General features: G+C 37.5%; 1 protein-coding gene and 1 long non-coding RNA gene across 10 annotated transcripts in view; both read right to left on the bottom strand.

Annotated features, from left to right (window-relative positions):
* The window catches only part of FOXP2 (forkhead box P2), a 429,442-nt gene that overhangs the window by 411,030 nt on the left and 2,056 nt on the right, over positions 1-16,356 (bottom strand). The window lies entirely within an intron of this gene.
* On the bottom strand, positions 6,748-12,959 carry LOC311430135. The gene is made up of 3 exons (XR_014688587.1): positions 12,907-12,959; positions 9,043-9,152; positions 6,748-6,781 (listed from the first exon to the last, which is right to left on the bottom strand). It is a non-coding gene; the product is annotated as an uncharacterized lncRNA (long non-coding RNA).

The following is a 16,356-nucleotide window of genomic DNA, read 5'->3' as shown; positions in this document are numbered from 1 at the left end:
TCTTATTTCACATCTTGTTCCTCTCTTTTGTTCTAATCTTGACAAATGCAATCTCGTTCCACTGACATAAATCCAGTATCCCATTATATATTAATCACTTATCTTCCATGTCAAAGCCTACCTATCATCTCTCATTCCGTATCTAGAAGTAAACTCCCTTCTCCTTTAGGTCCAGGCTGCCAGCTTCCATCATCTATGTGTTATTTTTTCAATTAAGTGTCTTCAGGCTTTTTATCCAGGCTGACACCTCACACATCTGTGAATGTCCATAAGACTAACTGATTAGCCTCTTCCAAATTGCTTTGGCAGGAGACCTATGGAAATTTTTAAAACAGATTATTTGCTGATATGCTACGATAACTCCTTGTTTTCTTGTTTTTCCTTGTCTGTTTCTACCTGCCGTGTCCACCTAAATATTTAAATTGTCCGGTTTCTGGGGTGGGACTCACAGTTGTTCTGTGTTTGTACAACAGCTAGGAGTGGTGTTACAGTCCATCCCTGAGACTCTAAAGGAGTGTCAAAGGACAAATAGGGAACTAATGAATATTGATATACCAATAAGCACACTAAGCACCCTCCTGCTTACTTCAAAGGAAAAATCAGTGGTCAAACTAACATTCATATATATCATGGTTGTAAGGGATTGCTGGCATAATTCCTTCACCAAACCTGAGCATGTCTTAGAAAAGCCCTTAAATCATATTTTAAAGTTTCCCAATGAAAGCTACTTTGAAGTCCTTAATAATGTCTTTTTGTGAACAACCACTCTCAGTGTTAAACTGCTCTTCCTCTTCTCCTACTGGACTTCGTTATGCCTTTATAAAGTAAACTGGAAACTCTCTATTATCAAGTTTCTCTTCTCCATGTAGCCCTATTAGCCCTATTTCCTTTTTTTTTTTTTTTTTTTTTTTTTTCAGAAACTATCCAGAAACTTTTTCTTTTCCTGATGCCAAAAAAAGAAAGAAGGAATTTAGGCAGAAACATCTAGCTTTGTTATTCCCATTTAAGATTTATTTGTTTATACACCCAAGAGTATAAAGTCCCAATTTAAATTTAAAACATCCATACTTAACTGATTAGTCAGCATAAATGTCCATGTCTTTTCCAGGGTCACAACTGTCCTCTCTGGATACAGACCCCAATATTGAAAGCAAAGTCTGTAATATTGTCTCTAATTGTATGACCTTATATTTGCGTGTACTTAAATACTCTGTTACTAGATTTGATCTGGGCTCATATGCTGCTCACATTGCTAAGTATCATTCCCTGTCCTCTTAAATTGATGTATTTACTTTATTTACTTTATTTGTTTTAATTTTTACTTTATTTGTTTTAATTTCACAAAACTAGCAAATTACAAATATTCATGAAACCTCCAAGTTATATAAAAAAATATATATCCTCAAAAATCAGACCATTCTTTCCACCTCTCATTATTCTGTACTACTTTCTTATAATTTTAAAAAGTATTTTCCTAAAATCAAAGTTGTTGGAAGAAATAAAGCAGTAACACTCATCAGAAGTAAAAGTCAAAGCAAGAAAACTGTTATCATGTAACACATGTAACACACAACTATTCAACTCTCACTTATGAATCAGATCTTCAGAGACTTCCAATATCTGAAAATACAGTACATGCTTCTCTTGTATTTTTATCCCTTTGATATAAAAATAAAAATAAAGGCAAATTAAAGACATATCTCCAAACTATAAACTGAGCTTGCTTTCTGTCCCTCTTGCTCGTTCACAAGCAGAATTGTGTTGCTACCAAACCAGCTTCCCCCATAGCATGGAAGATCAGTGTGGCTCTAGTGTCTTTCCTGATGAGCCCCAGCTGTGGAGGATGGAAATCTTGCACGCTGCAGAACATATGGGGTACCAAGTTTTAATAGCCTGATTCTGCAACACTCAGTTCAGGAAGTTTTTACACATCCTATTAATTATAATAATATCAGTGAGGCTTACCCAGCAAACAAGCCAAAGCAGCTGAGCTCTGCAAGAAGTTTTTCAAAGGTATAATGGAGTTAACCAAAGGGCATTAGTAAGTACTGAAGGAAAAGGAGGGGAGATAATAAAAACAGGCAATCAGCTACAAAACATGAGATGAGACTTGAAGGCTACTATTCCCTCTTTCAAGCATAAGATTGATTTTCTACTGCATCCCTAAGCAAATTACTTGAATCTTTAGCCTTACAGAAATCAGGTTCCACTTTAACTTTCTCCTGATACATCTGACATTTCAGCTGACATGAAGCACTTTCCATACAATGATTTCGGTAAAAATTTTATGGTTTCTTGTGCTACCACTGTATTTTATGCAGCTTCTTCACCTTGCAGTATGCCTCTAGTTAGACACAAGTTTTAGGATCCTTCTTCTTTGATGAAATCATTTTTTTTTTCTTAGAATAATCTCCTCCATTGCTAGGATCAACTTTAAATAGGCATGAGAGGAAAGATAACTGAAAAAAAAATCATATTTTTTTGCAAGCAAAAGCAACCAGAACAATTTCAGAGCTACGATCTCCAGAATTAGTGGTGCTGTTGAAAACTTCCAAAAGGAAAGATTAAAATGGAGGATTATGGTGGAGGAAGGTTTCTTTGTCCCATATTCTGGCCTCCAGAAGTAAGCAACTCAGCACAATTACAGGGGCATGCTCACTTAGCACCACAGCCCTGACAAGCCATTGCCGCAGCTCTTGTCCAGAGCGCTGTCCCTGCCATCTGGGGAGCTACAGACACAACACTAATGCTCTTGTTTCTCCAAGACCCTAATATTTACAGCTGAACACGAGATGAGTTAAAGCATTTTAGAAAGCTAGGAAGCAAGTTATGCTGTCTGAATAGATATAACCTTTGTATTTTCAGAGAGGTTTTTTGCAAAGAAAATACACTGTAATCCCAGAAGTTCAAAAACCATAACTGATCTCCTTTAAAAATGGGAAGGAATGGAAGTTTTCCTCCTCTCTTCACTATCAGCAGCATTCTTTCTTTTTTTTATTCTTTTTCAGTCAACCACTTAACTATTTGTGAGAAAGTAGACGAATGCAAGGCAATAGGATTCCTAGTCTCTATTTCTAGGAGTCACAAACTTCCAAAGATGAATGAATACAGCATCTTCCTTGGCATCATCTGCAATGACTGGGTTCCACCCTGCACATGGAAATCATGGGCTCCTACTCTGGCCAAATTAACCAAGTCAATTATCATTAAAACACTAATTCCTTATAGTGAGGATCACATTGCATTAATGTGACTTACCCAACCATTCAGAGGGGTGTATGCTTTCTGAAACATAATGTGGTAAAGCAGATGACCCATAGGTCTCTTAGACTAAGGATCCAAATTTCAGATTTTTTATGAAGTGACTTTAGTGCCAACATTGATCCGTTCACTTTCCATATAAGATAACTGAGAGTTATCTCCACTAAAGAAAGAGCCTTAATGAATAGTAATTATCAGAGAAGGCATACTCACTTTAACAATATCCAATATAGCACATAGGTCTATTCTTGTTCTATCTAAATCTGCCTTAAATAAAAATATAAATGAAAACAGGATGATCATCTTCTCCTTCTAAATAAATAAAAACCACATAAAAGCAAGAGCTTCCACAGCAGAGTTTACAGGAGGTGCAGAAATCATGCCTCATGAAATAAATTTGCGCTACTTAGCCTTTGTCTCAGTTTGCAGTAGTTTGTTATTGTTTTGAATCTTATTTATTTGTTTATAAAAATACTTAAGTATATTAGTGGTCAAACCTACCATCCCATACAAACATGCAACCGTCAACAGAAGATTAAACTTTAAAAAAAAATAGTCTGCATGAGATTATACTGAACTGCAAACAGAAGTGGCAAAAGCAATTAATCAACCTTAAGCGAGCAAAAGCTCTAGGTCAACAACAGTGCTTAAAACAAATTAAAACTTTGCAAATGGTCACAGAAATGGTCTTTATATCAAGCATATCAAACTTTTAGGAGGCTTCAAACTGTTTAAATTGCAAACCAAAGACAGAAACTTTGCTTCTGTATTCAATATATATATACATATTACTAGATTATTTTTTAACTTCTTCTCACTAACAACAAAAATGCAGGCCTTAAATGAAGTTTAAAGTTCTGGAAGAAAAAATGTCTTTGATGTCACACTGCAATAAACAAGTTGGTGAAGTCAAGAAAACATTTCAGAAAATGTTGATTTGTGGTACAGCTACCAATTAGCCATTTTTTGTTTGTTTTTACTTTTGTAAAGTTCGCTAAAACTGTATTTACTGCCAGTACTAGAGATTTATCAAGTAGAAATCAAAAGGTATGGTTTTCATTTCTGCAAAACATGTTATGCAGGAAAGGGATGGTAGAGCTGGAAGTAGTTTGAGTACAATTACTAGCTATTTTACACAGGCCTTATTACAAGATGCACATACACACACGTGTGTGTGAAACAAATTTAACTTGCAGAATTTCCTTTAGAGCATTATAAAAGTCCAGTATGAATTATGAATACTTATCTACTAGCTAATTCACTTTCTCTCAAGTCTTCTATGACAAACGGAATAGTACAAACTACTGCCACTGTACCCAAAATGTCCAGAACACTTGGCAACAATAAAATCTAGTTGATCCACTTCAGCAATGATACGACTTGGTCTTGTAAATATCACATTCACATTAAGCCTCTAGATGCACAGTAAAAAATACGAAGACGACGTCTCTTACAGGAGGTTTTAAGAGTTCCATTCTCACCTTTCCATACTTGATGAAAAAAGTGATTTGGGGGCTAATTCAACAAGAACTGTCTTCTGAATATTCATAATCACTCATTTTTTTCATTCAGAAATTTATTTTGCTGGATATGCATGGTACTTTCACCTTGAACTAAAATCCAAAACAGTAACACAAGAGCAGGAAAGAGAGGCTCACTCAGCACCTGACTTCAGTGCTCCACAAGAAGGAAGAATATGGACTCATGCTCTCTTACCCCAAGGGAGTCCTACCAGCCAGCTGGAGAGGCCAGAGGATGCTTCTAGCTGTTCTTCTGGCCGCAGCTGGGCCACAGCAAGAGAAGCACATGAAACACCCATCAGGAAGCTGAGTATGGGACTCACCTGTACCCAAGCACTGGCAGAGGTCAGGGAGAGGTCCTGAGTCTTTCTCCAAAGATCACTGTCACAACATATTCATGTTCATGGACGGAGTGTATGAAACAGCACCAGACCAGGAGAGACAGACTGAATCCAAGACCTCTGCCTGTCACAAAGCTTCTCCAGTTACGTTACTGTATTTCTTGTCCACCTCCATCAGGACTCGAGTCCATTTTACAGCTCAAAGGATTACACGACAATTGATATAGTATTACGCAAATTAACAGAATGCAGTGCTTTAGATAAAGAATACCCTACACAAAGAAATAACCTACTGAGAAAAAATACTGACATAACCTTAAAGTAAGTCAGAATATATTTTCACATGTATTTCCATTCTTAAGAGCTCAGGTTAAGAGTGTAAAATGAACACTTTCCTCATACAGTTACAATACCCTTTTTTAGAAAAGGCTAATTTCAGAGGTATCTAATTTCTCTCAGAAATAGTTTCTGCACATATTTAAATAATTCATAAGAAAAAGTCACTGTCTCTAGTGAGAGAATTATAACATTGGCTTAGACCAACTAAAGCCAGGCTTAAGCAATACTGTACCACCACCAAAAGAGATGGTTTTGGTTAATTCTTCTCATATGGACAGGACCTCTTTCATTAGGTCATTGGATTCTTATTTTTTTCTTCTGCCTAAGCGTAAGGGCCACCATAAGCCAGTATAGAATCCAGGCAGTTAGTAAGAAACAAAATTATCTCTGAACATGAGAGGCAATACAAAAATCTGCTTCTGCTATCCTTTGTCCATACAGTCTTAACTCACATTTAGGACATTTTTTCCCTTCTAAGAACATGACTCAGTTGCTATGCCTAGAGTAGGACTAATTTCTCAGTCTTGAAAGCCTTTCAGCAATGGAATGGGAAGCGGTAGATAGATTAAATTAGAAGATCAGAGTTTACAGTCATTGAGCTTCAGAAAGCAATTTACTGGCATTCTCTATTTAATTATCTCAACACCTCATAACCATTAATGAATTTATCTTTACTGCACTGAGATTAAGCAACTCTACCCTAAAGTTCCACAAGAAGTCTGTATCTGAGCCAAGAATTACACTTATAAATTTTAGGATAGCACTTTGTCTACATCACCATCATTCTTCCCAATGCTAAAAGCAGTTAATTTCAGCCTCATGAGCCGTGACTGTTGCCCCCTCCCCCACCTACTTAAGATAAAAAATAATGTTTGTTTCTCTTAGGGCCACTCTTGCCCACTCCATTCCTACTGCTGTGCTCACCCCTGACAACAGTTTATTGAACCTAAGAAAAGCAAGTATTTCTCACTGATAGCCTTACGTGCAAAACATGCTCCCCCTCTCCAACCCACAATGCCCCCTTGAGGCAAAAGAGAAGGGAAATGAAAAAATTGTTTTGTTTTGTTTTGTTAAAAAAAAAAAAAAAAAAGAAAAAAAAAAGCTGAACTGCAGGAAAAAAGCAAACCGGTGAAAAAGAAAATTGAAAACCACAAAGGCTGTCCACACTTACGATACTCATCTTATCTTCTCTGCTTAAGCAGCCTTTTTTTTTTTTTTTCATGACCTCTTTTCTGGTGTGAAACTTCATCCTCTTCACTACTGTTCAGAGCAGTTTAAAGAAGGTTGCAGTTCCGAAATCCTTCTCATGTGCCCTAAATGCTACACACACAGGTACATATCAGGTAAAAATAATTTGAGAAATACTTTATTTTAACTTAACTCTAATTAAACACACATTTCTATAAGGCAGTCAAATGCAGGGAAGTGAGTAGCCATAGGTATGAGAAAAAGTACTAACTTTTGTTGTTTACAAAAATTAATCTTTAAATCTGCTATAGTCTAGTGATCCCTACAGATCACCAATAGACACGGCTCATTCCTGTTTATCAAGAACTAAACAAGAAAGTAAAGATTTCTGGTGGGCTTTTAATTTTGTGCCTAAAGTCTTCTGTTTAGTTAGCTCTACTTGAAGTGTAAAAAAAGAAAGAATTCTAGTCTATCTGCTGTATCTGATACTTTTTTTTTCCGTATTTTTGTGTACATCAGAAGTACAAAAACCTTCTGGAGTCAATGCATGAGGTTAATAAATACTGGTAAGAAAGGTAGTGGAGAACAAATCCGATTTTCTCAATATACTCTACCATCTTCTGTTAGCAGGCACATACAAAACACAATGAGAACAAATTACATTCAGATGGTACCAGTGTTCAGGATTTTAATATCGCTCTCCTCACTACAACTATATAAAACTCTCTGCATAAAGGTTACCTCTAACACATCTTCCAACTCTTAAACACATTAAAAAACACCCTTATTACACTGTACATTTAACCACAACACAAGGAAAGGTTAGCTCCCAATAATAACCTTATAAAGAAAGTACGGTATCAGTTAAATGGATTTTAAGTAAGGGTCCAAGATCATATTAGGCAGCAATTATAAGCTACAAATTGTATTTCATATCTTCAGCAAGAGTTAGCACAAGTCTTGCTGAGTCAAATCTCTGCTATAAAGCAAAGCCCCTTGACGTGTTTTAAATGCTGCAAGCAGCTGAGCCCTGAGGGGTTAAAGCTAATGCTAAAGCTAGGCTTGAAGAGTTGACCAGGTAGCTTGTGGCCATAGATCTAAGTATGTCAGTCACAGGCAAGTGTACCGTGCTCTGGTCACGAGTGAAGGCCAGGAGTAATAGATCAAGTTCATCAGCTGTTGCAGAGCCTACCAGAGCAGCAGCAGGGTGAAACATTAGTTTCACTGAGCCTACAGCCATCTGAACAGTAAAGGTGACACTGGATGGTGACTCATTATTTCCATCTGTCAAATGAAAGTAAATGTATTACAAGAGTTTCTTCCAAATAATACATCCTGGAAAAGACCCTCTCAGTGTAAGGAGTAAAAAGAACAAAACAAAACACAAAACAAAAGAGCCCATTCCCATCAGAAGACCTCAGAGGAGAAGCAATCTGTTACCACATCACCCCAGTGTAGCAAAACAGTGGCCTTTTCAGCCTGACCCAAGGCACCACCTACAAAAACCACAAACCACCACTCTGCAGCCATGCTCTGAGCACTCACCTTGCCTCGTCTCCCCTCTTCTCCCGGAAAGTCCCACTGGCCCAGAACAAAGCAGGGAAACCTAGAGGACATACTTCATGTGTGTTGGGGACTTCCCTACTGAAAGAGGTCCCTATGAGGAGCAGCTTCCTCCCTCCCAGCCATGCCGCCCAAGGCTTGGGTCTGTGTTTTGTTTTGCTACCAAAGCATTCCAGGCTGTGTCAGTTTGGATTGCAACATAAATATTGTGCAACTGCAGACTCGTTAGTTCCAATTATGGTAATATTGCAGGTGACAACGAGAAAGATATTTTCTATAGTCTGTGGTCATATTCTGCTCCCAGTCATCTATGACTGAGATGAAGAGAAATTCAGCTGGAGAAACTGTTGTTAATAGCTGAATTTGGATAAAAGTGTACGCCTAGCATTGACTTGAAAAAATGGCAGCTTCCCCATTCTGGTAATAATTTAGTCATAACAACAAAGAACTGAAGAGCAGTCACCAAGTATAAAAAAACGTATTTATAAAACTGTATTTAAATGATACATAAGTATAATTAGAGGTTTTTATATAAGCACCATTGATTCACAAAATGAACAGGCATCTACATGTAATACAGTTAGTGGTTAAAGTTTTATTCTAGCTACTGAAGACATGTACTGAGTAAGAGGTTAAAACAGCACTCCAGTTAAGTCCAGGACAGTAGGTTCCGTTTTTATACAAGATCAAATAATTATAATTTTATTCTTTTAGTGAGTCACACATGAAGATTTAAAGTAGGAGTGCCCAGTCTGCAACCTGGGAGGACCAATCAAGCATCGTGCAGTTTGCACCACCCACCACTTTTCTCAGACCTTACAGCAGCTCACCTCTCACACAACAAGCAAATGGCAATGGGGGAAGCTCTCAACAAATGGCAGCAAGGAGGTACCACCAGAACACTGCCCCACAGCCTGCTCCTCTTCTGCTCTGGAGAAGCCTGAAAGAACAAGGAGCCTCTTGGAGAGGAAGAAACAAAATGTGTAGGAACTCCAACAAACCTATAGCAATACCCTGCCTAGAGAAATATGTAGGGAATTACAGGTGTTCAACCACTACGCTGCTTGAGAAGCATGGACAGAGCTCCTGGGAACTTACTGAGCAGATCCCGTAGTAGCACAGATCACACAGCACACAACACCAGCAATGCTATGCAAGGCTACCATGGTTCGCTGAAAAGGATGGACACCATTGATTTAAAAGAAGTATACGTGTTCATTTTTTAAGGAGCATCTTCCTCATATGTCTGGATCTTCACCAACGATGTACCTAACTGCTGCACTTTTTCAGATTCATTGAATGAACAAATGGAAGTGAACCCTTGGAAGTGTTTAAATATAAAAAAAAATCACTTTAAATAGGTGATTTTCATCTTAGTGGTAACTTGCTCAGAGAATATAGGTCCAAGAACTTGTATTTAAAGAAAAACCAAAAGCTTGGCAATCTTCACTGGTAACATAAAGATCATCTCCGGGTTGTGTTTTGAAACTCGCTTTGTCATCAGGATTTGTCCTTCTCTTTCATGGGAGTAGTAGAGAAAACACTGTTTTGGTAAGTGTCACCACAATTTTTGTTACCGCAAAAATTAGAAAAAAAAAAAAAGTCAACAAGACACAGAGTCTTTTGTATAAATGACAAGGAGCACTGTAAAGAGTCACCGTTATCTGTTTCTTAAGACCTGTCATCAGAGTCCAGACAAAAAGGGATAGGGGACAGGAAGTTGAATTCATAATCAAATATTCAGTTGTGGAAAAACTATGGGATTAAAAATAATACTCCATTAGGAAGGAAAAAAGTCTTTCTTGCTAATTTGTGGCATCTTGTCTTCCTTTGCAGTGGGATGGCTTAGCCACATATAAGTAGTCACTCACCAGTCTCAGCCTAGGCAGTTCTGAAGAGCAACCAAGTAGCCTCGGGAAAACCTCAGACACTTATCTTGCACATGAACATACAAATACATCTGAAATATCAACAAATCTCCATATCTAAGCTGAAACTCTGAGTAAACACAGGCAGTCTTCATATCAACTTCAGAAAATTTTGGATTCACACTTCTTTAGGACGTTTTCTATCCCGTAAACTGAGATTCAATAAATCTACCCAATGGATTTTCCCTTTGAAGCCTGTAACCTTCTTCCTGGGAAGCTGCTGATGGATGTGGGTACAGATGCAGACACACACTACTCCCAAAGATGCACAGCTCCACACCCACCACAGACACATTTCAACCATCATCAATTTCCCCACCAGTGTCCTACAAGAATACACGAGTATTTTGGCTATGTCACCATTATCCTGGCTTTTCAGTGATCACTTGAAGGTCCCAGATATACAATTAAAAAAAAAAAAAAAAAAAGGAAGAAAGGAAGAAAGGAAGAAAGGAAGGAAGGAAGGAAGGAAGGAAGGAAGGAAGGAAGGAAGGAAGGAAGGAAGGAAAACAATTTACATTTTTTTAAAACTTGCCATGTGAAAGTTCAAAAGATATAAAATTCCAGTTGCTCTGGTACACTTCACACCCTTTCCAGATCAATCATAAACAGGGGCCCAGGAACAGACTGGACAACACTTCCAAGGTTAAACACATCTTAAACTCTTCCACAAGACTTCATTCACTTAAAATAGAATTAAATACCAAATATGTCCAAGTTTCTGTCACAATACACTTTAATTCCTTCTTATTAAGCACAAGAATGTGCAAGGATTTATGACATTGTGTGAAACTTCTTCTGCATATTCAACATAGTTATCTTATGAACTACTGACCACATATATTCTTCAATGTACACTGGCAGTTATTGTGTACTGCAACAATTTACAGGCATCATCACAACATTAAAAGTAATTTAAATGCATTCAAGACGTAACAAATGAGTCTGAGTGAATTTCTGGGCAAAGCATTACATGATTTTTAGCAAAACAACATCCTAATATTTACACAGCTTTAGCACCCATATATTCCACAGATTCATTTTCAACTGAAGAATCATTTTTACCACATACCTGGGAGTCTTCAGCAGTGCCTCTTATGTTTACTGTGCTGTACATAGGATAATAGTTTATTCCTTATCTGAATTAAATATCTGCTTACACTAAGACGAAAACATATTGACACAAGTGGAAAACATAACAGTTCATCAGCTATGCACATCTCTGCAGTCTGTGCACACCTGACTGCATTAGGTTTTTGTGTTTTCATTTTTAGGTCATGAGAATACTGTAAGTACTGTAATGAAACCACAGTCCTGTCTGTGTTCTCTCACTGAGTAGTGCCTTGAATCATAAATATTTCAATTACTGTGTTTTAGACTCCAAAAGATACTAGCCTCTGTTTTCTATATACTTCCCCTTTATCTTCAAAAGAGCTCTGCCACACCAGGAAAGTAATGCTTAGCACTGCACTAATTAAACATCAACTTCCAGCACAACAACTAATAAATAAGTTTTCAAAGACACACACTGTAAATGACAAAACCTAAGTATTTTTTTCAAATAGCTTACAGCACTCTTAATGCCCAAACTTTGACCAGTGTCAACTGCGCCTGCTAAAACTGCACCTGACTGCATGCAGAACGCTGCCATGGAGAAAGTTGGTTGCTCCTTCTCTTTGATGTAGTTATGGTGAAAAATGCATTTCAGATATTGGCCATCAGATAAAAATCATGCTGCCTTTTCTCCTGCAAAACCACACTTTCCTAGCGGCTCCCCCCTCACCACGCTGGCTGGCTCTGTCCCAATCACATGTTTTCTCTGGCCGTTTTCCACAGCACTCCCAAATCTTCATTGTTTTTGTGTTGTCACTCTCCTTTCCAAAGCCCTTCGTGGCTTCCCACAGCTACCCCTTAAAATTTCCTTTACATTATTTGTGAGTGGTAAAACTTGACAGTTTCTGATCTAATTTCCAAGCAGATAAATGTCAACTGCAGGTTTTACTGCATGTGATTACCCAGAGCTTTTTTTTTTTTTTTTTAACCAGGTGGGTTACAATGCCAGAAGAACACTGAGCCTCCTAAATATTAAGAGTTACAAAAAGAGAAATCAACAAAGTAATTGAGAGCAACTTTTTTTACAAGATTTGGCTTTGACTGAATGCTGGGTTTAAATGGTGTTCAGGGATATATTCACCTCTTTTAGATTTTCTCAGCCGTTCCTGGGCAAATTTAAATTCAACATCTGATAGATCCTTAGCACAATATTATGCTTGAAATAACTCAGCAGCTCAGAGACTACCCGTATGAACACAGGTTCCTTAGTTTGCAGACTGAGTTATCCAACTCGGCCTTGTGGGAGAAGCGGCGCAGCACACGGAGCTTGTACAGCCATTCCCCTTCCTTCCCCCAGAGGATAGACCACCAAAATAATAGTGGTTACATCTGTTAAGATCACAGTGTTTTAACGCCTGCATGTGTCAGATATGTAATTCGTCAAATTATCTCAAACATACAAATTCAAACTACCTCAAATACATAATCCCCATTTTTAAAATAAGCACCATGTTGCTTTAGGCTGAAACACAGAAGCTAGATAATTGAATAAATCGGTATTTAAATTTTTGAGAAATTCTGATCAAAGTTGCAAAATATGCATCACGTTGTGAGAGCAAAAACAAGTGACTTTCAATAGGACTGCATATTCCTTCAGCAAAACATCAATCTTATGAGGTACAGGCAATTTTTCATAAAAATGTAAATACTTACCCAAAGAAGCAACGTGCTTAGAAAAAAAACTTCCTAGTTGTATATAATGATATATCATCTAGCCTCAAAATGTCACTCTTCAAACGCATTTCCAGTTTGGGGCCCAACAGCAGAGAGGACAGGCTACCTCCCAGGGGAACGGAGCTGGCACGGGCCTGCTGCAGTTGTGCCTTGCTCACAACATCCTGCAGGCAAACTAGCTTAAACGGGGCTGAACTCAGCAATTTGTCGAAATGCTTAATTTGATGCAATTTGCAACCATGGTCTGGGGCATGCAGAGGTCCAAGGGCACACTGAGCAAAGGGTCTAAGGCCACCAGTGGACCAGAAACTTTTCTCTCACAACAGGGCATGGGTGGGGTGATGGGGAAGCAAACACCCCTCCCTCTTGCTGAATGAAATTGCTGCCCATCACTTCAACCTACCTGCCCATTCCCTTGCACAGCCTCATCAGACAGAAAGTCACCTCTATAATCTACAGCCCCAGCAAAGCCTTCTGCCGCCGTCGGTGACAAGCATCCAAACTTCGGGCCCGTCGCATGTGCTGTTCACAGCATCCAAGGGCTCAGCTCTGCCCGCAGCAGCAAGCCTGACTAGCGCACATATTTAAATATGAAACCAACTGCAGCGAAACCCTTTCCAGCTGCAGCTGTAAGGAGGAGGACGTGTGATTACTATTTGCAAGAAGACGAAATAGCTAAGTGAATGGATAAAAAGTTAAGCCTACAATGCTCTTGTTCCCCCTTCTGAACAACCTTTACAATTCACTAAAAATGCTTAATATAGTTGGTAGTATAATACAACGTGCTTAACATTTCAATTTAATTTGCCTTAGAATGGGAACTGAAAACACGATATTAAATGCCATTCCATGCATAACTCTTCGGAGCTCAAACTTTTCTATCCAGCATCACTCCAAACTACACTTTGGTGCACCGGTGAATGTCGAAGCAACTGTTCATTAAAAAGATTATTTTCAGCTACTTCACTGATGACAGCACAGACGAGCTATTGCTGGCACTTTTAAATCCAGCTTCCTGACACAAAACATTGTCTTGCCCTTAAAATGCAAATATAGCAGAAATGGAAATTAAAAAAAATAGCAAGCAGAAAAGCCAAAACAGATGCAAATCTTGCATCAAAGGATATAGATGCCTCTTATAATTTGAAGTATACATCTTGGAAGGTTTAAAAAGGCAGTAAGTGTCATTAAACTACTGAGAGCCTCAAAAAGGAGAAGAAAAGATTATCAGTGTTAAACGATACTTGTGGGACTGTTCCTTGTTTTTATGCCAATCTAGCAGTTTTGAAATTTGAGTTTAAAACTAGCATTGGAAACACTCGCACTAAGGTAAGTACGTTCATTCTTTGACAGAGCAAATGTGGAAGCAAACCTCCAAACAAATAACACTGAACGTGATACTGAGGTTACTTTACTGTAGCTAACCTGTTCTATAATTTCATCTTTTTTTTACTCATTTTTTCTGGTGCTACTAATTTGCAATCAAGAAAGATTTCAGATCAAAATAGGACAGAGAATGGGAATCTAAATGACAAGCATTCCTTTTAATGAGGATTAGTTGAGAGATATGCTACAGTGGCAATGAAAAAATAGATAATTCACATTACTTCCAGACCCACTAGCTGCCATGAAGTTTAAAAAGAGTAATCACTTGAACTGTATCAAAAATTAGTATTTTGTAACCCAGTTGATAGCATTTTTGAGTTTCAGGGTTATTTGCAGTTTTCTCCAGTCAAAATCACTCCATGAGTACTTCTCAGTGACCTATGTCCTAAATCATTTTAAATCCCTACAAGCAAGTGACCTCTTCATGATCTGACTTACAAAGAAAAAACATGGTGACTCCCACCAACCATTCTTTTTTAAACCACTATCAGAACTAAATTTCTCCAAAATAAACCTGCCAAAAAAAAAAAAAAAAAAAAAAAGGAAGAAAAGGGCTCTCAGAATTCAAGAAATATTAATTAATCACACTATCAGAAAGATAAATACCAGTCCTCACATTCTGACGATGAAAAACAAAGAGGTTAAGTGACATTTTCAATGACACATAGCAAAACACTGCCACAGCACGGATCAGATCTCAGAAGTTTTCTATTGTTTTCAGCCCACTAGCCTTGAATAACTCCTGTGCATGCAATGCTGAATCAGGTATATTCAGAATATAAAAAGCTTATTCTAGTTCATGTAAACCAGTCCAGAAAACAAAGCCTATGCTATAGTAATATTTTAAAATACATTAAAGTCCATCAAGAACATTTCTGAGAAAATATAGCTTTAATCTTAAAATGATAGTTTCGGTGCATTCTATTACAGAAAGCTTAAAAATGTATTAAGCAACAGATGATTACTAAAAAAAAATCAGTCACTTCAAAAATCTCTATAACTCAACACCTAGCTATGGTACAGACCCTACTGAGGTTTAAAAATAGTGACATGTATTGATTAATTAAAATATCCCGAGCTCAACATACTTGCTTTACTCTTCCTCACACTCTGTAAACACTAATTAGGTTGCTCCTTACAGAACCTTTGGTAATTTTACACAAATTTACACTAAGGAGAAAGCTACAAAACATTTAATTTTTCTCCTCTCACAAATGTTACCCATACTTTACTCAAACAAAGGTCTTGTAACAAAACCTAAGAATCCCCAAGGTTAAACTAAAAACAAAGAAATACCCAAATATTTATACAATTGATTCTGCTCAAGCTTGCACGTTAACGTTACTGTTACATCTTACAGCCTACACTAGTAAGGCCGCACATGAAGCAGCCTATTTCAGGTCCTAGGTATTAAAATAAATCAGAATAGTTAATTATGCATCATTTTGTATGTCACTAAGTGACCTATGAATTAGCATGAACGTTACTTTATGTACTTTGGGAATGCTCTGTTTGAAACACTGTTTCCTTTCCCTCAACTATTTAGTAATTTACTATTCTAAACAGTTAAACAAATGATTTAAGTATACAACAATGCTACAGAACACTACTGTTTTGAAAGACTAACATTAAAACAGTGAGTAAGTGCAAAATAGGCATCTTTTCCATATCTATACTAAATACGAAGAAATTATTATAGTCAGGGAAAGCCTTAAATTAAAAATAAATACTAATTTGAACACTAAAATCTGTATCTCACTCGAAAGGGTTTAGTGCAGCATTAGAGAAGCGGATTTAATAATTAATCATATTTTCTTTAGAGTAATATTACTAGCAGTAATGTTTTTCCTTAATGGTTTTAAATTACCTAGCATAGGAAAAAAAAGTGTGTCAAAATCTCTTAAACTTTATCTGACTTCTTTTTTCCCCCCACAAATTAACATGGGAGCACAGACACAGCGCATAACTTCCTAGTCCCACATTGGTAACGAAATTTCCAAGGGCCTGATCCAAGGGCATCGAGTCAACAGAGTGATTCCCACT

The sequence above is a fragment of the Aythya ferina genome (genome assembly GCF_964211825.1).
Source record: "Aythya ferina genome assembly, chromosome: 1".
NCBI lineage: Eukaryota > Metazoa > Chordata > Aves > Anseriformes > Anatidae > Aythya > Aythya ferina.
This window is presented reverse-complemented; position numbering and strand designations above follow the sequence as displayed.